We start from the raw sequence: 22669 nt of genomic DNA, 5'->3' as shown, positions 1-22669 counted from the left end.
ACATACAATGATGTCATCAATGTATTGCAGGTGTTCTGGAGCCTCACTCTGTTCCAGTGCGGTGTGGATCGGTCCATGGCAAATGGTAGGGCTGTGTTTCCACTCCTGGGGCAGCTTATGCATGAGAAGCAGGGAGTCTCGGTTGGTGTGATATTGCTGCCAGTGAAATGTTGCAGTAGCAATCGGCACCTGTTGTTCCTCGACTCTTAGCAACCCCACAACAGAAGGGTCCTCTGAGAGACCAGGCAAGGTATATAGCTGTTTAATTTCCTCCGTCTCCAAGGCAGCTGTACCAAAAGCCCACCGATACGCTTTTAGGTCCTTCAAATACCCTCTCCTGATGTAATCTACCCCAAGGATGCACGGAGCCTCTGGGCCAGTCACAATGGGTTGCTTCTGCCACTCATTCCCAGTTAGGCTCACTTTGGCCTCCAATACAGTTAACTCTTGGGATCTCCCTGTCACTCCAGAAATACAGACAGGTTCTGCCCATTTCTAGCTTGATGGCATGAGGGTACATCAGGCCAGGCCATCGAATCACACAGTCCAGTAAACCTCTTTCCCCCACCTGGCTGGAGGCAGGGCCCCTCTCTAGTCCTGGCCATAGTATCCACTACCCACTTCTTGTAAGAATCAGAAGTCCCTTTATTAGGATTGGGAGTGGAATAATCCCTTCTACACTGTCTAGGGAACTGCTCACTGGAGACTGGAGCAGCAGTTTTCCTGGAAGAACCCCCTTTTGTGGGGATGATTGCAACTCACCTACCCATGCCTCTAGGGTCGAGGTAGATTTTCCATCCCACTTCCTCATGTCCTCTCCGTGATCATGCAGGTAAAACCACAGGGTGCCCCGGTGTGTGTACCCATGATATCTCCTCTCTTGAGCAGAGGGACGCTTGCTCCTAATGGCTGAGATACTGGTCCATACAGGTGGGGAGTACTACATATCCTCTTTGAATCACTGTAACTTCTGGGATAGTTTCTCGGCTAGCATATCCTGCAGTTTCTCCACAGTCGAGACGCAGGCACATAGGGAGGAAGAGAGACTTTCTTCATATTGCCAGAGTTGGCCAGCCAATTCATCCACCATTTGTTTCTCTCCATCTTTCCAGGTCATTACTGCCAAGGAGTTTGCATGTGTCGCTGCTGCACTCCATACAAATTTCTGCTACACGGATCGCATGCACTTGACGTCATCTGGAACTTTGGATAACTGCTCAATATTCAGGTAATCATAGATCACTTCCAGCACGGCTAATTCCCTCAGGTACTGGATACCTCTCTCCATGGTGATCCACTTGTCTGCGTGATATATAACATCTTCCTTGAAGGGATACCTTTCCTTCACACCTGACAGGAGTCGCCTCCAGAGGCTGAGGACTTGTGCCCCTTGTCCAATTGCTTTGTCAATGCCCCCTTCCCTAGAAAGGGATCCCAGCTGCTTGGCTTCCCTACCCTCTAATTCCAGGCTACTGGCCCCGTTATCCCAGCATCGAAGCAGTCAGCTGACAATGCGCTCACCTGGACGAGGACTGAAGTCTTTTCACATATCTCGCAGCTCACTCAGGGATAGGAATCGGGTGGTACCATCTCATTTACAGGTTTGCCTTTTCCTCCTCTTGTTGTCGTGATGGCCCTGGTTCATCTTCATCCCTTACTAAACGATTTTCTTGTGTATTTCTTCTTCTGTATAGTGGCAACTGATACCAGCACAAGTTGGTTCTCTCGTTCAGCCGCAGTGACTGTCGCTGGTGTTTGAGTAGCTGCAGTGCCTGTCAGCGGGGTTGGAATAGCTCCAATGCCTGCCATGGGGGTTCGGGTAGCTTCAGTGCCTGTTGCGGGGGTTTGAGAAGCCACAGTGCTTGTCGCGGGGGTTGAAGTAGCTGCAGTGCCTGTCACAGGGGTTTGAGTAGTCACAGTGCCTATCGCCGGGGTTGATCTCTGGACAGTATTCCTAAATAGACTTGAACCACATTCAGGAGACATAGCAATAGGAACATGCTTGTTTGAACATCCCAAGGATATTGAAAAATCTCAAGAACCGTTGTAGAGGGCTTCATGAAGAGGATAGAAGAAAAATAAGTTTCTGGAGATATGAAATGGAAGGTGAAGGAGTGGAGGAAAGTGTCCCTCCCCATAAATTGGTTCTCCGAGGAGAAAAGGTAAAGAGTGTAATTATTAATATTTTCCAAGACGTGGCTCCCAAGGTACGGAGATGATGGTAATGCTGTGTACAAATACCAGATTAGACTCACGACCAATAATTTTATCATGTCATAAAACAAGTGTTACACAGTGCAGCAAAATGATAACCTTGACCCAGCTCTAAGTGGTGATAAACAGCACAACAGGGAATATATACTGCAAGTATGGTGTTACATAACACAACATTGAGAGCTAGCCCCACAACTTTGAGAGCCAATAAATCAGCATCGTCACCAGAGACTATTAAACCAATATAATGTATGCTTATAACAAATTTGCCTTAACACACATTGGTCAGACCTGTGGTTATCGCAACCCGTTGAGCCCCACGTTGGGCACCAAAAAGGACTGTTGTGGTTTAACCTGGCAGGCAGCCAAACACCACACAGATGCTTGCTCACTCCCCCTCCCCCACACTGGGATGGGGGAAAGAATCAGAAAAAAAAAGTAAAATTTGTGGATTGAGATAAAAGCAGTTCAATAGAACAGAAAAGGAAAGGAAAATAATAATAATAATAATAATAATAATAATAATAATGATGATGATGATGATGATGATGATGATGATGATGATGATGATGATGATGGTAGAATATACAAAATGAGTGATGCACAATGCAATTGCTCACCACCCGCCGACCGATGCCCAGCCTGTCCCCAAGCAGCGATCGCTACTTCCCGGACCACACTTCCTAGTTTATATACTGAGCATAACATCATATGATATGGAATACCCTGTTGGCCAGTTGGGTTAGCTGTCCTGGCTATGCTCCCTCCCAGCTTCTTGTGCACCTGGCAGAGCATGGGAAGCTGAAAAGTCCTTGACGAGATAAACCCTATTTAGCAACAGCTAAAACAACAGTGTGTTATCAACAGTCTTCTCATATTAAATCCAAAACAACAGCACTATACCAGCTACTAGGAACAAAATTAACTATATTCCAGCTGAAACCAGGACACAAGGTTTTCTGTTTTCTGGCGGGGCTCACATTTGCAAGGTTGTGGAGAGGCTACTGAGGTTCATCCAGCCCTCTGACTATAACCTGCTGCTGCCTTTCTATGTAGGCACCAGTGATAATGCCAGGGGTGACCTAGAAAGTATCAAGTGTAACTACATAGCTCTTCTGGTGATGAAGGCCACGGGGGCCTAGACGATATTCTACTTGATCTTGCCGCTGAGGAGGAAGAGCTTGATCCTGCTGTTCCAGCATAGGTCCTGTGGTTCAACAATTGTTTGTGCAGCTGGTGTTGGCCACAGGGTTTTGGTTTCTATGACTGTGGAACAGTCTTTAAACATTGACAACTGCCTGGAAGAGACAGGATTCACCTAATTAAGCGACACAAAAGTTATTTGCCAACTGGAGTGAATGAGAGTCTGGGTGCCAGAAACTGGGCTGGGATGGTGGACCAGAGGGCTCACGTGCCTGGGTGCCAGCAATTGGAGAGACTGGCGTGAGTGAAACCAAGTGCCAGACACTTGAGTGGGACCAGGGGCCGTTATGTGTCCATTGTGCCAACAACTGGAGTGAGTGACACTAGCAATGTGTGATTGCTAGTGAACATCAAGACAGCCAGCAATTAGGTGAAGTGGCCTGGGAGCTAGGGGTGTGTGTCTATATAGGTGAGAGAATAGCAGGAGTTGGCTATTGGGAGAACCAGAGGGAGTCCCAGCCAGCCGCTGCAGAGATAGTGGGACCGGGGGTGTCTCTAAGTGCCAGATGTACCTGTATATCTGTGTGTCTGAGGACAAGACCATGGGGAAGCTGGTCACTGGATGGACTGAGGGAGTCCTGGTCCAATGACCTTGCCATCTTCTGCCTCACCTTTTGGCGGAAAAGTGCAGAGACATCATGAAGCCCCGGGGCTCTTTCTGTCCTTTTGTCTTCATCACTTTAGGACCCAGTGCAGGGGAGCACAGAAACCCAGCAGACGGCATTGGCAGACTCCCCCAGGGTGAGGGATGCCTCTTAACCAGGAGCTTTCAGGGCTGTATAGTGGGGAAGCTTTAGCCAAGCCAGGAGGCAGGTCTCATTGCAGCAATATCAAGTATTGCTTGCCCCAGTGGGCTCCTGTTGCAGCAGCACCTGGAGAGCACAGCCAGGGTGGGACATGGGACCTGCCAGAGCCTCGTGCACAGTCTGGTGGGTGGGCAGAGCCCAAGTGCCCCAATTCCAGCACTGGCTCCGAGAATGGCTCCCTCTCTGCCAGAGTCCCAGCTCACAGGCTCTCAGTGGCTCCTGGAACCTTTCAAAGGGAAGGTCTGTGCCCATGACCAAGTGCCCCACACCTCCCTGTTCTCGGACACCTGAGTCCTGTGCGTCACTAGTGTGTTCCACTAGTTTTTCCCCCTCCTGCAAGTCTTGTTGAGTGTTCTCTTGCCTTAATCACCTCTGCGAGTTCCGATCTGCAGAATAAAAGCTGCTCCTATATCAAGACATTAGTCCTAGTAGCTTTGCAGACAGAAGAAAACAACTTCTGAGCCTTTTTCTGACACCGGGAGGAGAGAGACAAAAAGACACAAGGTGGGTTAGAGGCACAGCCTACTTCATCTTTAAAAGTAGATGAGCTCTTGTTTGAAGCTGCCTAGGCCTTGGACCTAAATTGAAGAATCCCCCACCTCCAGCCACACACCTGACTGGTTTAAATTAACACAGTGGAGAATTTAGTTTTGTCACCTAAATCAGCAAGATTGGCCAGTTGTGGGTTATCAGTTCAGAGGAATGGCCTGACCATGGAACTGCACCATTGTCACAGAATGAGGCAAGTATAATACACCTTAACATTACATTCTTTGGGTCTGGTATTACCCTGTTGTTTATCAACACCACAAGGTCAGGGCCCTGAGGGCACTAGTAAGCCTTAATTGTCCCAAGCGGCCTCCCATGGGAACCTCACTCATGCACGCTCCGCCCAGGGGCCCCAGTTAAGGTTAGCTCTGAGCACCCAGTCCTGCCCTGAGTTATCGAGAAGGTATGCCTGTCTCCAGTCCTGTTGCCTGCTGTTCCTGACTGGATGTGCTGGATGGACCCTGCACCAGACTCCTTAGTTTGCTTTGTCTGGGGCTGCCCTGCTCAGGGATGGAACTGCCCTTTGCAGGGGATGGTGCTGCCTGTGCTGTGGTCACTCTTGGCTCCCAGTTTGTTGCCCCTTGTACAGCAGCCCTGGTCTTGCTACTCCCTGATGCCCAATTGCTTCTTCCTTGCCATTTATACTTTATATTTTACATTTGTGTTGTTCTCTCTCTGTTATATTCCACTGTTGGCCATAAGAGTCTAAGAATTTGTTGTCCGAAAAGCGGATTCGTGCCCGGCGTGCAAGTAACCAATTCCACACGCTCAGGAGAGATATTGTTTTATTCAGGCCTGGGTGCTCGGTGGACTTGCCACAAATCAAGCACACACGGTCTAATCACCTTTCTGCTTATATCTATGCTTCTCATACATATTTTAAGATTCTCTTTTACATATTCATTAAATTTCTAAGAACTAATTATAATATTACATCATCCTAGACACATGTGCACAAAGTCTTTGGGGTCTTCTTGAGGGTCTCAAGTGGTCTCTGGTGGTCGGCAGGGTAGTGAACTCTTCATGAACCTGTTCCTTTCTTCCCTTATAAGGTCAAGGTTTGTCTCCGAGCCACGTCTGGATCACGTTCATTTATGGTTCTTGATTTTAAGGTTAATCTTTACTAGAGTCTAACAATACTACACACCTGCAAACACAATACCTAATTTTTTAAGCATCAAATCTTCATTGTTTTAAAATTACAGAAACGAACAGAACAGTATACAATGTTCAAAATTACAAAACGAACAAACTATACCTACTACATCAATTCCTCCCTTCGAGACTTATGATGTTAAGCATCATAAGTCTCACACCATTTACTTACAAGCATTTGGTCTACAAAAAGACATACATTGAATCATACAACAAGTAATTATAACTAAAATGACAATCAGTATCGCAAATAAAAACAATTGCCTGAGCCAATTCAAATTTGGAAGCCACGAAAATAACCAAGAAAGGTCTAACCTTTCTCGTTCCTAAATCCAGATGTTAAGTCCTTTAATTGTTGAATTTTCTTCTCAACTAACTGTGAATTATCACTTAGGTTCTGCAATACAAAAAGAAGACATGTTGGTTATTTCTTGGGCTAAAAGTTCCCAGATATTTCGATTTCTATCCCATTCTATCCCAATAGAAATTGGGATTCAGCTTTACTGATTGTCGTAATTAATATCAACAGGCTCCACATTTTCTACTCCTAAACTCACAATTTCTTAATTAATTTGGTTTCCCTTCTAACAATAAATATTTTAAATATCACAAATAATTCAGCAACATCTCCAGTGACTCATCAAGTACGCTTTAAAGTTAATTTCAATGGTTCCTTAGGGGTAGATGTCCACGGTCTAGGAGGTATTTTGTTTATTTTGGTGTAATGAATCCAAGAGTCTATTTTTCTAATTTTACAGTAGTGTTTGTTGTTAATAACACTTGGAATGGTCTTTTCCACTTTTTTCCAAAGGGGGTCATCCTTCCACGTTCACAGGTAGACTTGGTCTCCTGGACTGAATGAACGTACCAGAAATTCAAGGGGTAAAAGTGTGCTCAAAAGAACATATTTATGTAAAGAACTCACTATTTTACTCAGAGACAAGAGATATTCAGTTAACACTTTTTTTCTCCTATTATGTGCATTTGTTCAAACCTTCCTGTTAGATTGACATTATAAGGTTTACCATACAGAATTTCAAATGGACTTATTTTTTCTCTAGCTCTCGGGGTCACCCTAATTCTTAACAAGGCAAGTGGTAAAGCTTCGATCCATTTCAACTGAGCTTCCTGACATATCTTAAAAATCTATCTCTTTAATGTTTGGTTCATTCTTTCTACTTGTCCACTAGATTGTGGCCTCCCAGGGGTATGCAAATCCCACTTGACTCCTAGTGTCTTATTCATATTCTTAATAACCTCCGCCACAAAATGTGGACCTCTGTCTGAGGATATCCCTAAAGGGACTCCAAATCTTGGAATAATTTCCTTCAATAAGTGTTTTGTTACCTCTTTTGCTTTGTTGGTTCGACACGGGAAAGCTTCTGGCCATCCAGAGAAGGTATCTACTAATATCAATAAATATCAGTATTGATTGCACCTTGGTAATTCTGAAAAATCTATTTGCCAATACTCACCGGGAGTTATGCCTCTCCTTACCTCTCCAGGAGGGGGTCGGATTTGTATTTTCGGATTATTCCTAAGGCAAATCTCACATTTATTACTCACACTTTTAGCAATCAATAACATTTTAGTCCCTATTGCATATCTTTTTACTGCTTCAACCATTGCTTCTGCTCCCATATGTGTCTCAGTATGGGTTTTGACCATCAGTTTTCTCATAATTTCGGGGGTTACTATACATTGTCCATGTGAAGTTATCCACCATCCTTGATCATTCTTTTTGCATTGTAATAGTTCACCCAATTTATTTTCTTTTTCGTTATAATTTGCGGATTCTAGATGAATTTCTTTTGATGGAATCAAAACATAGATTGTGCTACTTAGCGCTACGCGCTTGGCAGCTTCATCTGCCTTTCGATTTCCTTGTATTGTTTTTGAATTCCCCTTTTGATGCACTTTACAATGAATTACTGCAACTTCTTTAGGCTTCTGTACAGCTTCTAATAAATTTAAAATCTCTGCTCCATACTTTATAGGTGAACCACTGGCAGACAAAAGTCCTCACTCTTTCCATATCGCTTCATGGGCATGAACAACTCCAAAAGCATATTTAGAGTCTGTCTAAATATTAACTCTTTTACCTTTAGCCAGATTTAAAGCTCTTGTCAAAGCTGTTATCTTTGCCTTCTGGGCAGATGTATTTGGAGGTAATGCTTTTACTTCTCCATCTTCGGTTAAAGTTACCACAGCATAGCCAGCCCTCCTTGCTCCTTTCACAGCAAAGCTGCTTCCATCAGTAAATAATTCTTCATCCGGAGTCTGGAGAGGGACATCTTTCAGGTCTGGCCTGCTGGCATATACCTGTTTGATAACTTATAAACAGTCATGATTAGGATCACTGTCTTTTTCACTTGGCATTAAAGAAGCAGGATTTAAAATTGTACTTACTTCAAAATGATGTCATCTTCTTCCACTAACAGAGCTTGATATTGTAGATTGAGGGGGTGCCATCTTGCAAATGGCTTTTTTCCTGTTATTTCCCAATCTTCATTGTCCTTGGGAAATCTCAAATCCCAAATAAATTACCGTTTCTTTTGCAATTTGTGCTTTCTTTTCTGACACCCTGTACCCAGCCATTCCCAAAAAGTTTAGAAGGCTAACAGTCTTTTCTTTGCAGATCTCAATAGTATCTGCTCCCAATAGGATGTCATCAACATACTGAAGGAGGGTGATTTGATCTTCCTTACCGTACTACTGTTCCAATTCCTTGATCAGGGCTGCTCCAAAGATGGTTGGGCTATTTTTAAACTCTCATGGCAGTACAGTCCAGCAGAGCTGAGTTCTCCTCCTAGTCGACAGATCTTCCCATTCAAAGGCAAAAGTCTTTTGACTGTTTTCTTCCAGAGGTATACAAAAGAAAGCATTTTTCAGATCTATAACTGAGAAATATGCATTTTATTGATTGATAGTTGTTAGCAGCGTATATCGATTAGGGACTATTGGATGAATGTCCACCACTAACTGATTTATTGCTCTTAAATCTTGAACCAACCTATATCCTTGGTTATGTGGCTTTTTCACTGGAAGGATAGGAGTATTGTAATCAGATTGACATTCTCTTAAAAGTCCATATTTGAGAAAGTTATTTATTATTGGTTCCAAACCCTTTCTGGCTTCTATACTAATAGGATATTGTTTCTTTCTTACCAGTCGAACTCCTGTTTTCAATTCAACTTTTACCGGTTCCACATTTTTTGCTCTTCCTGGTTTCTCTGTTGCCCAAGCGAATGGGTAAACTGTATCTTTAATCTTTTCTGGAATTTCTTCAGATTCATCTGTGTTTGTCTGTAATAAATAAACTTGGGCTTGCCAGGCATGAGCTGCAGGAAAATGAACTTGGATTTTTCCTTTTTTAAAGTTAATTTGTGCTCCCAATTTATTCAATAAATCCCATCCTAAGAGAGGCATGGTGCATTCCGGTATATACAAAAATTTATGCATCAATGTTTTTACCCCAATTTTACATTTTAAAGGTTTCAACAAAGGCCTTACCTCTTTCTTTCCTGTGACCTCAACAATAGATACATTACATTTACTCATTGGTCCTTTACATGTATTTATAACAGAATATTTTGCTCCAGTGTCCACTAAAAAATCAACTACTTTATTTCCCAGCTTTACTGGAACCAGGGGCTCAGCTGGAAGAATATAATTTTTTTTTTTTCCCCTAGTCCCCGTTATTCAGAATCCTCTCCCATCATAAGTAGATCAGCTTCAGGTGGAATTTGCTGTGGTCGAATCACAGCAACTTTCTTATTCTCTGGACACTCATTTTTCCAGTGTCCTTGTGTGTTATATGCAGCACATTGATTGATCCCTGACAGAGTAGACTGTTTAAATATATTTCCACATCTTTTACTTCTGCCACTTAAGTACTCTTTGCTTTTACCTCTCAAATATCCTCTGTCCCTACCTCCAGCAGATCTTTGGTCATTCACAAAAGCAGCCGCAAGAATGGCAGCTTTGTTTCCTATTTTTTTTTTCTTTCATTTTCCGTATTAGTTTTTTTCCAATACCACTCTCAAAAGAGTCCAGGAGTTAACAAATTATTTAAAAAAATTTGAATATCTTGCCAATCTGGATTATGATTTTTGATAATTGTCTTAAAAGATCTTCTTTTCAGGATTTTCTCTATATGATCCTACCAATTCTTTCCAATTAATCAAATCAGAAGTAGTAAAAGGTATTTTCACAAACACTGGTTCCCCCCTTAGGTCCACAGCCATCAGGGGTGCTAAGAAGACAGACCCCTGTTGGGTCCTAGTTCTGCCAGCTATTGGATTAAATGTATTACTTCCCCTTGCTTCAGTTTCAGAACTTTCATTTTTACTCGGTGCCATCAACATCTGTATACCTTCTTCCTCTTCTCCTAGTTTTAAACACTGTTTTCCTATACTACAAGCAGAACAACAACGTGATTTTGGTTCCTTGTCCTCCATCATCATCATCATCACATTAGAATCTGAGTCTAAAAGTTTACATTTCTTCCGAATTTCATGATCATTTCTCAAGGTAAAGAACAAGTCCACATAAGGGACCTCATCCCATTTACTCTGGTTGTCCACAAAATAACATAAGTTGCAAGATAGTACTATATTGCAAAGTTCCCAATTCTGGCCATTTTATCTCATCTTCTAATTTATACATTGGCCACCATTTAGTACAATATTCAATTAATTTCTCCTTTCTCAAAGGATCTCCACCAAATTTTCCCCAATGTTTTATGATGCATCCAAGGGGAGAGCAAGGTGTTACTTTAGACTATTGAGTTCCCATATTTTTGCCCTAAAAGAATGTTCTAAACCATGATTTCATATATTGCAGTCGTCACTGTCAAACATATATGAATATACTCTTTTTACCTTTGGCGCCACAATTTCATATACTCCAGTCGTCACTGTCAAATGTATATGAATATAACTTTTTACCTTTGGCCACAATTTCATATACTCCAGGCGTCACTGTCAAACGCATATGAATAAACCTTTTTACCTTTGGCCACAATTTCATATACTCCAGTCGTCACTGTCAAATGCATATGAATATACCTTTTTACCTTTGGCCACAATTCCTTACCAAATGCATGCACAATTTTATACCTCAGAACAATATCTCATTTACTTTAGCGTTGCAGCGTTGAGTCGCTCACCTGCTCTGGTTGGGAAGGATACTCATGGAGTCCCCGATCAAAAGGTGGGTGCGCACTGGAGTCCAGAGAGCAGGGTCTCCCCATCGAGAGCCGGCAAGTCGATGCGGGCAAGGCTTCACAGCAGTCCCATCTGGGTCGCCAAAAACTGTTGTCTGAAAAGCGGATTCGTACCCGGCGTGCAAGTAACCAATTCCACACGCTCAGGAGAGATATTGTTTTATTCAGGCCTGGGTGCTCGGTGGACTTGCCACAAATCAAGCACACACGGTCTAATCACCTTTCTGCTTATATCTATGCTTCTCATACATATTTTAAGATTCTCTTTTACATATTCATTAAATTTCTAAGAACTAATTATAATATTACATCATCCTAGACACATGTGCACAAAGTCTTTGGGGTCTTCTTGAGGGTCTCAAGTGGTCTCTGGTGGTCGGCAGGGTAGTGAACTCTTCATGAACCTGTTCCTTTCTTCCCTTATAAGGTCAAGGTTTGTCTCCGAGCCACGTCTGGATCACGTTCATTTATGGTTCTTGATTTTAAGGTTAATCTTTACTAGAGTCTAACAATACTACACACCTGCAAACACAATACCTAATTTTTTAAGCATCAAATCTTCATTGTTTTAAAATTACAGAAACGAACAGAACAGTATACAATGTTCAAAATTACAAAACGAACAAACTATACCTACTACATCAAATTGGTGTGGTGCTCTTCAGTGGCTGTTCTTCTAGCAAAATCCTGGAGCAGAGTTTCACATGACTGTAAGCATTTTGGGAGTGTGGGTAAATAGCGAGGTGGGGTACAGGAAAAGGTTTTTTTAACAAGTCTTGCCATCCATGCAGGATATTCAATAAACGGCTGGATAACCATTGTTGGAGATCAGTATTTTGCAGAAAGAAGTCAGGCTTTTAACACTTATTAAAAGTATTAAAACATGGGAAGGGGCCAGATCTGTTTTCCATTCTCTTTTCTTCTCTCTGGGCTTGGGACTCTGGGTAAAGGTGTAGAGCAGTCTAAACAACGGATAGAAGACGTGCCTTCTAAAACACAGTAGTCCTGTCTTGTGTACTGCAGTAGTTTTGCACACCAGCAAGTTTCTGGGGATCTTTCAGCTGCACCAGTTCTTTAGCACTGTTAGGAGAATTCTAGAATCAGTGGAACATTCTTCTTCATGGATTTTTTCTGTGTTCCTTTTCTTAGCAAAGTCCATGCAGACCATCATGGGTGGCCTCCAGGGGCCTTTCTTTGCACCCCAGAAGCCCTCATTAAATTTTCTTAGTGCCCCAGAGCTCTCTGAATGCCTTTATTTGTGGCCAAGGAGCACCTGAGTGCCTTTCTACTTGACCCAGGGGTCTCTGATGGTCTTCCTTTGCAGCCAGTGTCCTCCAAAGGCATTTCTGTGCCCCTGGGGGGCTCTGAGGGCTTTCCAGTGCACCCCAGAGTCCTTGGAGTGCCTTTCTGTGCTCCAGGGGCCTCCTTGTGCTTTTCTGTGTGCACCAGACACTACCAAGTGCCCAGGGGCCTCAGAAACCATTTTGGCATGACCACAGAGCCTGCTGGCAAGCTTTGTGTGTGTGCCTGTGTGTCCCTAAGGGTGAAACCACAGCAGGGAGTTGGCTATTGGAAGGCGCAGGCAAATCCCGGTCAGGGCTGTATGTGCATGTACATGCATGTGTGAGTGTGTGTGTGCAAGTGAGGGGGTCTGTACCAGAAGATGGAATGGCATAGCAGATCAAGATTGGGGGAAGCTCATACATCCAGGTACCAGCAACTGGGGACACTGGGATCTGGAGGCCAGCTACTGGGCAGGCCGAGTGCAGCAAGAATAAATTAAAGAACAAAAAGCCCTGGACAGTAATGCCAAGAGTGTTTCCTCTCTTTATTACCGACCTGAATGATTGCTAGTGCTGGGATGATTGCTTAGGCAAGAAGAGACACAACCACATGTCATTGCTTGCTTTCATCTGCTAGTCTAGCATGGAACAAATTCATATGTCCAATAGTACCAGAGAAGTGCAACTTTACAGACTGTCTTCTAAGCTTACATAAAACTTGTCAGCTTGGTATTTCTTGGAACCATCTGTAGTGTCAATGAGAAAAAGAAACACAAATACAGGAGCCTGCATTCCTTTGGTTCTGGATCACGGGCAGAGGATGGAAATGTTTCAAACTACAAAGAGCTTCTGGAAAAATCCAACACAAATCAATACCATCTCAGAACTCACTGTCATCAGAGCTAACACAGGAAAATGTTAAGACTGATAGAATTACTACATCTCTAATACCACTACTTCACTATAAGGAAAAGTTTGCCCTATGTTGACAAAAGAACATGACATTATTTATGTCTTCGTTATCTTCCACGGTTCCCCAAGTTTTATTAGACAGTTTCACTACTTTTTTCAGCTTCAGAAGTAGGCAGCAGTGCCCATTACAAACAAAATTCTGGATAGAAAAAAAAGGTCTTACAGAAAGAGGAAATGGATCATAAATTCAATATGTGCTTGAAGTTAGTTTCCCAGGCTACTGAGCTCACTAGGACATAAGCAGCTTTGGAGTCAGGAGACCTATAACTTTTAATTGCTGGAAACCAAGAAAGTTAGTCAAAGACTCTGTATGTGCTCGCCTTCTTTTACAGATTCCCTAACACCTGTATATAGGGTGCTATTGAAGCCAGGACACTGGAGTACTGGATCCAGGATGGCTGTTCCGTGCTACAGGAACTTTCTTCTTGCACATACCTTCAGGCCCTTCTCAAGGAGGACTTTACACCCTCCTTTACAGACAGTGCTGAGAAGTCATATGCCAGATGGAGATAGGTGTCTATAGGACAGATGATTCAAAATATCTGGGGTCTTTGTAGTACTGGGAATGTAACAAGCCTAGGGGAAGGGTTGGGGTGTGGCATGGGAGATCCTGGACATCTGGTTTCTCTGAAAAGCAGAAGACACAAGGGTTGAGGACTTTCAAAAGAGGGTGGAGCTGCTGGACACTGTGGTTTCTTTTTCACCAGGAATATTAAAGAATAAGGGTTTGGGGGCAGGGCATCCCAGACACTTGGGTTCCCTCCAGCGCTAGGTGGGCAGCAGGGTCTAGGGGTGGTGCCAACTATTTGGCATTTACATTTGAGCTTTTCCAGTTGGTGGCAAAAGGAGGAGGAAAGGGAAATTAAGATAAAGGAAGGAAAGGAGAAATGCAGCTGGAGAGACAAACTGCAAAAACTGAAGTGACCACAGGCAGGCTAAACACAGTGTCTGTTTTTCTTGTTGCTATTGTTGAAATAACCAAAATGTGAGGATTCAGTAACAAGAAAACTCAATACGAAGAAAAAACTGGAATATGATGAACATTAAGTTAACATTAAGTTTAAATTAAAAAAAAAAAAATCGCAATAGTCCCCGCTATAATTGCTCTGAGCTTGGTTAATGTGTCGCTTCTTTAAAAGCAGGAAAACTTTGTTTTGCACATCAACCAGCCTCCTTCAGCCGCTGGGTGGCACATGGCTGTACATCAAAGAAATGCAAACCGTGAAGGAAGGACGCACACATGAGCAACCAGCGGCTCCATGTTGAGAAAACACAGCGGCTTCACAGCTTTCGTGATGCCAGAACGATGTCCCAACATGCGTTTTCAGGAAAGCTTTGGGCTTTGCAGAATGTTGAGAAAATGAAGATAACTGGAGCTGCGTCTAAGAACTCCACGAGCCAGTTTGCAGCGTGCCCGATGGTGCAGAGAAGGGCTCTGTCCTGCAGCTGACTTGGTGATCGATGTGTGTTGGTTGTTCTGTGTGTTCCAGCTCTCTGATAACACCTTCAGTGCTACATAGTTCTGAAAACAGCAACAATCGAACAAAAAAAACTCAGAAGGAACAAGGCAAAAAGCAGTTGACCCTAATTTGCATGATTTCAGTTCAGTTCACATTTTTAAAATAACCAAAGGTATGATTCCATTCTCATTTGCACAGAGTTGAATCAGGAGAAATGGAAGCTAATGCAGTGAAATGATGAAGGACAAGCACAACTCAACAGGAACTCAACAGACACGAAAAGAGCCGAAGGTCAAGTTTCAAGTCAACAGTTTTGTGTTGAGCCTCTCATCTGCTGAATGCTTTCTTCTGCATTTGGAATTTGATCTGAAACAACCGCCATGTACAGACAGACACTGACAGAATATAGTTAGCCATTTGATATAATTGCACAGGGAAGCTGTCTTTAAACACGCAAACAAACAAGCAAGCAAACAAAACTCAACCAACCAACCAAAACAACTTTAATCATTGTAATTCTTTTTCTCAATCTCGTAAAATTAAACTTAGGAAATATTATAACAGGAACAGTAACACTGCACATAGTCCCTCTTGAGCAGAATTTCTCTCTGCCTAGTTTTCCACCTCCCCAGAATCATCAATGTTAAGAAAAAAAAAAAAAAGGCGAAGAGATCAAAGACATCAGTTTACTAGAATTGTTCTAGGCTAACTGAGGACACACAAAAATATTGTTTTTGCCGCCACCGGAAAATTTACAGTAGTTTTCATCAAACCTTACCTGCAAACAGCAGGGAAGAAGAAGGCAAAGTTGGAAGGATGCTTCTACCTCCAGCTGCACATTAAAGGGCTACTTCAAAGAAGTGTATTATTTGTCACTGAAAAGCAATCACACATCCAGGAAAAGCACCTCTACAAGTGACCTTGTTCAGGCCACAGTTACAGTCCCGTAAATGAGAAGTGAGTTTTTGAGTTGGTGAAGTTGAACTGGATCCAGCTCTAGAATTACAAGTTACAGCACAGTAGATTCTGTGACTGTGGATGGGCTCAAACCATTGAAAACAGAGAACAAAAATAGCTGGCAGGAGAAAAAAGAAAATAAAACAGAGAACCGCTGAACTAGGTAAATGGTAATGAGGGCTGCCTGAATACCTCTTTCCTGCTCAGCAGAGTGCGCTCACTGCAATCCAGGGTTCCAATAGCATGTTGAAACTTGTGACATGTTTTTCCTGCTCCCACAGATGCCTTTTCAGATGAGATTTCCTGTTTTCATGGCTGAGGGCAGCCCTGCTACCCCACCATGGCAGAGGTTTGCAGTGACCGAGATGGAGAACATGCACAGTCCTGTCCTTTCTCTTGCTCATTCACACCACTCTTTCTTCCACCTCTGCTACAGCAGCACTTGATGTGTTGTCATGTGTCACACTGCTGTGACAAGCAGCAAATTAATAACAGTAAAACAAGAATATTCTCCATGTGTGGACACAACAGACAGATAGCAAAATCTTACACACAAAAACTTACAGGTAGCAAAAACTATAGTCTCAGATCTTCCGGTAGCATTCTTATTGTTACAAAGTTTGTAAATCAGATCTTGACCAGAAATGTGTTTGGAAAGCCACTTAAGTTCAATTTACTTACAAAGGCATTCCTCCTTAAGATTCACATCGGCCACAAAGTGATAACTAGTGACTGTGGCTGTAGGGCTATGAGCCTTCCTACAGCAAAGACAAGGACTTTCAGATTTTTCACCCCTGTTTTGACAGATTCTGTTTTATGCTCTGACTCCTTTGTTTTGCTGCTTTGGTCTATTAAGCTAGACCTATTGTTTTGCTCTGCTTGCCTTAGTGTGCTGCAAAGGAGCAAAAGCATACATAAGAATCTCTCCTAACAGCTATTCCTCTGTTAAATGTAAAGTTTGGGTGTAATTAGGAGGAGAATATATTCACCTGGATAAAGCATGAATCTGTAGTTCCTATAGAACACGTGTTTCAGCCTTGTTATATTACAGGTAGTCTTATAGGCTTGTCTACAGCTCTATAGCCAAGCATGAGTAGAGCTATCCCAGTAGAAATATAGAGGGTGTTATGGATGGGGAGGATTGTAGTGACAGTGTCATGCCCTGAATTCCAAGATCTTGTTAGGCGTACCAGAACACAGTAGTGTACTTTACCTTGAAAATCTGTTACACAAGACTTTACTGAGGAAGGGTCCTCATCCTTTTCAGAAAACCTTTGTGTTCTGTTTTAATTTGGTGAGGCATATAACTGCAGTACAGAAGATTAAGCCAGTTCACTTCTCAGTGAAATGGATTCAGATTAATGATTTTTTTCTTTTCTTCCTGGTGTAAGAGCAGATAAGCAGTTTTGTTTGTTTAGTCTCCATATGTTTACTTAAGTATTTCAGGTTTTTTATTCAGATGTTATGGAACTGACTTAAATTTTTTAGCAGATAGGAGTGTCCTTTCTGACTGCAGCGTCTGTTGGCAGACACTGTGTACTAACATAATCTGAAAAGAAACAGAAATATTGAGTAAAAGAAAATGTTCTGTTTTGCGTTCTTCTCAGTATGATTATTACCTCAGTGAACACTTTGATATTTCCAAGCAAATGGACACCTGAACTGTCCGGAAAGGACTTTGATTGATTATTTTTTAATAAAATTGGAAGAGAATCAAAATAAGACAACAAGGCTTTTTGAAAGGCATTTTACCAGATGATCCTGCAAACTAGGTAAATGCAGGGACTTTCTGGTGATATTTACAAAATTTGTTTCAAAGGTTTAAAAACTTATTAACATTTATCATTTTGTTCTTGTCAACTTCTTCACTTCCTGTGGTATGTTCTTTTGATGTACCATCAGTTTCTTTGTCTATTCCATGTAAGATCCGTGTAGAGGGTCAAGGCAGTGCACGAAGATGAGTACACAAGGGGATTCTGCCTCACCAAGCCTCTGAGCCTCTGAGCCTTCAGACTTTTGAACCCAGGGACTGCAGCAGTGGAGTGACCCTTGGCTGAAGAAAAGGAAGCAAAGGGAGGCTTTTGGCAGGCCACATTCTTGAATAAGCATAGTTTATTAAGAACTTAGTGGCAACAATCTGCTCCTGTCTGTGCACCATGATATTTTTCTCTATAGTTAATAAATATTAAAGTGTCATCTCCCCCCTCCTCTTGTCATCTTTGGTTAGAAAGACATTAACTCAGTAAGAATTACCTGTTACTACAGGGAGACAGAGCTCTGGATCTAATGTGGTATCTCCAGCATAAGATCAGTAACACAGCACAAGGTCTACAAGTTCTGTAAAGCCAGAACGACCTAGGCTATCCAGAAGTGATCTATCACATGATAGAGAGAAGATGTATTTCTCATGTTACAGAAAGTCTCAAGGTTCATATTTCAGCATCAGACATGTAAAATTTTATACATGTATTAGCTCATTTGTTTATTTAGCCATTAATATAGTCTACATTTTTTTTTAGTGATGCCTTTTGGTAATAGTACATTCTCTGCACTTCAGAAAATGTTACTTGTACAATGTGCTTACGATATGTAGAAGGTACAGCAGTACCTTAAAATACTCCAGTATTTTAAACCAGTAATTGACAAGCAGACCTGGAATGATGGCTCCATTTCCAAAAGAATCTTCTGGAGCTTGCATGTGACCTTCAATATCTCCCCTGTATCCAAAAGGCAAGTAAATTTTTCAGCAAGTGAATAGAAAATGGCGCAAGGATAAAGTAAATTATGTATTTTCTTCTTATATTTCCTTACACTTCTTTTACTGTACTCTGAGATTTGATTTTTAGAACATAGATTTTAGAAGAAAAACAATTTCCTGTAAGAAATATGGAAAATTTTTCACTATGGGAAATGAAGCAGCATCAGAAAGCCATGTACTCTAGTGTACATGTATACCCATATAAAAGTTTGGGACTCTGTGTCACATGAGGCTCAAGCACCAGATACGAACTTAGATCCAGAACTTCTGGATTTGGTTTTCCATTGCTGACAACCCATGAAGAGTTGTTACGCTACAGCAGCAAAGTGTAAAGATGTTCCAGTTTTTCCTCCTACTCCATTCTTAAGGTTACCTGAATGCTTATCTTGTTCTTGAACTTGCACATTGTCCTACTTGAAAGATGGAGTCTTATTGAGCGAATGATCCTTTGTTGAAATATTGCTTATCTACAAAGTCCTGTTGCCCTGACAAGAGGCAGTGAGTTTTATCACCATTCCAAGCAATGACATGAAACAATATTTTGATCACTACTTTCCTATGAAGATACTTAATTGTTCCTACTAGGTGGAACTGCCGCCACTTAAAATGGTGGTTGATATTTTCACTTCCTTCAGTTTTAAGAAGACTTAACCCAGTGTTTGAAACTCTTTTCCGATTCTGGTATGACTCACTGTGTGAAAAGTTTTCCGTACATACAGAAGAAGGTTCCGTTTGTTCACTGAAAAACTTGCCTGGGATGAGTGCAGTGCTATACTGGGATGGTAGACTCATGTGTTCACACACTTTTGCTGATTTCAAGTGAAAGCCATAGAAGCGGAACTCTACTTGGACTGCAAGATCAGGACTTGTTGCTTCTGTGTATTTTTTTTCTTTTCCCATTGTTTTTGAATATATGTGACATGATTTTGATCTTTTAGCACTGATCAATGTCTGTCATCTATCAACGGGAAGAGCACACCAGCTAAATCTCCTACCTTGTTTTGTGAGATAGTATGGTTGATATGTATCAACGGATGTATTATGTGGTCCTTCCCACATCTTTTGATACCTTATTACTTCTTTATTTGTGTTCCATGCAATGGGAAATATAACTGAGTTCAATGGTGTGTCAGATTGGGCAGAATCATTAATTGGTGCATGCTGATGTCCACCCACTGTATAATTTATGGACACAAATTCATTTGTAAAATACTGAAGTACCTTTTCGTTATGATAGATGAATATTAGTAACAAGACTATTCTAAAACCAGGACATCAATGATATTCAATATTAGAATGCAGGAAATTCCTGTACGTTACAATGCAATAATCACTGCAGAAAGATTCAGATCCTTATATTTAACATTCTTCCACTGCTGTTCAGCAATCAAAAACACTAGATTGCAACTCCAAGTGAAACTTACTTTCTTTCTTTCCTCTTTAGTAACATTCCCTCTGATGTTCTTGGAACTGTGTACTCTATTGGAGGCAAAACAGCTACTGGCTGGATATGAAGTGTCTGTATCTGTTGATGAACAAAGAGAGATCTACTAAGTTCTATCAAGCAGCAGAGATGATAATGAATTAACAAGGTAGGAAATGTTCCACATGAATTATTACTTAATTCTGTCTTTATCTGACTTTCCTGGTTCCAGCTGTACCCAGGAAATTTAACTGGGTTTAACTTTTTTCCCAGTAGCTTGTGGGATGTGCTGTGTTTTGGGTTTGGTACGAGACAAGCGTTGATGGCCCATTGATGCTTTGGTTGTTGATGGGTGGTACTTGCACCGGGGACTTTTGGCCTCCCATGGTCTTCCAAGTTGGGGGAAGCTGGACAGGGGGAGCATAGCTGGGACGGTTGACCCAGCTGGCCAACGGGGTAAATGAGATGGTAACCACCCAATCCCTATCCCTGAGTGAGCTGCGAGATATGCGAAAAGATTTCAGTCCTCATCCAGGTGAGCGCATTGTCACCTGGCTGCTCCAATGCTGGGATAACGGGGCCAGTAGCCTGGAATTAGAGGGTAGGGAAGCCAAGCAGCTGGGATCCCTTTCTAGGGAAGGAGGCATTGACAAAGTGATTGGACAAGGGGCACAAGTCCTCAGCCTCTGGAGGCGACTCCTGTCAGGCGTGAAGGAAAGGTATCCCGTCAAGGAAGATGTTATATGTCACCCAGGCAAGTGGACCACCATGGAGAGAGGTATCCAGTACCTGAGGGAATTAGCCATGCTGGAAATGATTTATGATGACCTGAACAATGAGCAGTTACCTAAAGAACCAGATGAAGTCAAATGTACCTGACCCATGTGGCGGAAGTTTGTACGGAGTGCACCAGCGTCACATACAAACTCATTGGCAATAATGACCTGCAAAGATGGAGGGGAACAAATAGTGGATGAATTAGCTGGCCAACTCTGGCAATATGAGGAAAGTCTCTCTTCCTACCTACGGGCTTGGGAGGAAACTGTCTCGGGAGATCCAGCAACTCAAAGAGGATATGTCCTGCTCCCCACCTGCATGGGCCAGTGTCTCAGCCATTAGGAGCAAGCGTCCCTCTGCTCAAGGGAGGACATATCGTGGGTACACACCCTGGGGCACCCTGTGGTTTTACCTGCGTGACCACGGAGGGGACATGAGGAAGTAGGATGGAAAATCTACCTCGAACCTAGAGGCATGGGTACGTGAGGTGCAAGGAAAAACAACCACAAAAGGGGTTCTTCCAGGAAAACTGCTGCTCCAGTCTCCAGTGAGCAGTTCCCCAGACAGAGTAGAAGGGATTATTCCACTTCCGATCTTAATAAAGAGACTTCTGATTCATACTTACAAGAAGTGGGGAGCGAATATGAATACCAGGACTAGAGGGGCCCTGCCTCCAGCCAGGTGGAGGAAAGGGACAACCAGGTTTACTGGACTGTATGGATTCGATGGCCTGGCACATCAGATCCACAGGAGTATAAGGCTCTCGTAGACACCGGTGCACAGTGTACCCTCATGCCATCAAGCTACAAAGGGGCAGAACCCGTCTGTATTTCTCGAGGGACAGGCGGATCCCAAGAGTTAACTGTATTGGAGGCCGAAGTGAGCCTAACCGGGAATGAGTGGCAGAAGCACCCCATTGTGACTGGCCCAGAGGCTCTGTGCATCCTTGGCATAGACTACCTCAGGAGAGGGTATTTCACAGACCCAAAAGGGTACTGGTGGGCTTTTGGTATAGCTGCCCTGGAGACAGAGGAAATTAAACAGCTTGCTGTTAAACCTTGCCTGCTTTCTCAGAGGACCCTTCTGTTGTGGGGTTGCTGTGAGTCAAGGAACAACAGGTGCCAATCGCTACCACAACGGTGCACCGGTGACAAGATCGCACCAATCGAGACTCCCTGCTTCCCATCCATAAGCTAATTTGGCAGCTCCTTGGAAAGCCAAGGAGTGATCCGCACATTGCTAACGCGTTCTTCTCAATACCTTTGGCGGCAGTGTGAAGGCCACAGTTTGCTTTCACTCGGAGGGGCATCCAATACACTTGACTGCCCCGGGGTGGAAACACAGCCCTACCATTTGCCATGGACTGATCCACACCGCACTGGAACAGGGTGAGGCTCCGGAACACCTGCAATAAATTGATGATGTCATCGTATGAGGCAGCACAGCAGAAGAATTTTTTGAGAAGGGGGAGAGAATAGTCCAAATCTTTCTGAAGGCCGGTTTTGCCATAAAACGAAGTAAGGTCAAGGGACCTGCACAGGAGATCCAGTTTTTAGAAATAAAATGGCAAGATGGACGTCGTCAGATCTCAATGGATGTGATCAACAAAATAACAGCCATGTCCCCACCAACTAGCAAAAAGGAAACACAAGCTTTCTTAGGCGCTGTGGGCTTTTGGAGAATGCATATTCCGAATTACAGTCAGATAGTAAGACCTCTGAATCAAGTGACCAGGGAGAAGAATGATTTCAAATGGGGTCCTGAGCAATGACAAGCTTTTGAACAAATTAAACAAGAAATACTTCAGGCAGTAGCCCTTGGGCCAGTCTGGGCAGGACAAGATGTAAAAAATGTGCTCTACACCGCAGAGAGAGGGTGAATGGCC

The 22669-nt window shown here is 42.8% G+C and overlaps 1 protein-coding gene across 2 annotated transcripts in view; it reads left to right on the top strand.

Moving 5' to 3' along the window:
• Nucleotides 1-22669, top strand: part of LNPEP (leucyl and cystinyl aminopeptidase) — a 160531-nt gene that overhangs the window by 29378 nt on the left and 108484 nt on the right. Inside the window, exons 2-3 of one of the 2 annotated variants that reach the window (XM_075137406.1) lie at nt 1113-1228; nt 20029-20176. The gene's annotated coding sequence lies outside the window, so the exon portion shown is untranslated. The remainder of the gene's footprint in view (nt 1-1112; nt 1229-20028; nt 20177-22669) is intronic. The other variant, XM_075137407.1, reaches the window with a different exon arrangement.

Source organism: Calonectris borealis, chromosome Z (genome assembly GCF_964195595.1).
Source record: "Calonectris borealis chromosome Z, bCalBor7.hap1.2, whole genome shotgun sequence".
In the NCBI taxonomy this organism is placed as follows: Eukaryota; Metazoa; Chordata; class Aves; order Procellariiformes; family Procellariidae; genus Calonectris; species Calonectris borealis.
Note: the sequence above shows the minus strand (reverse complement) of the source record. Positions and strands in the feature narration are given on the sequence as shown.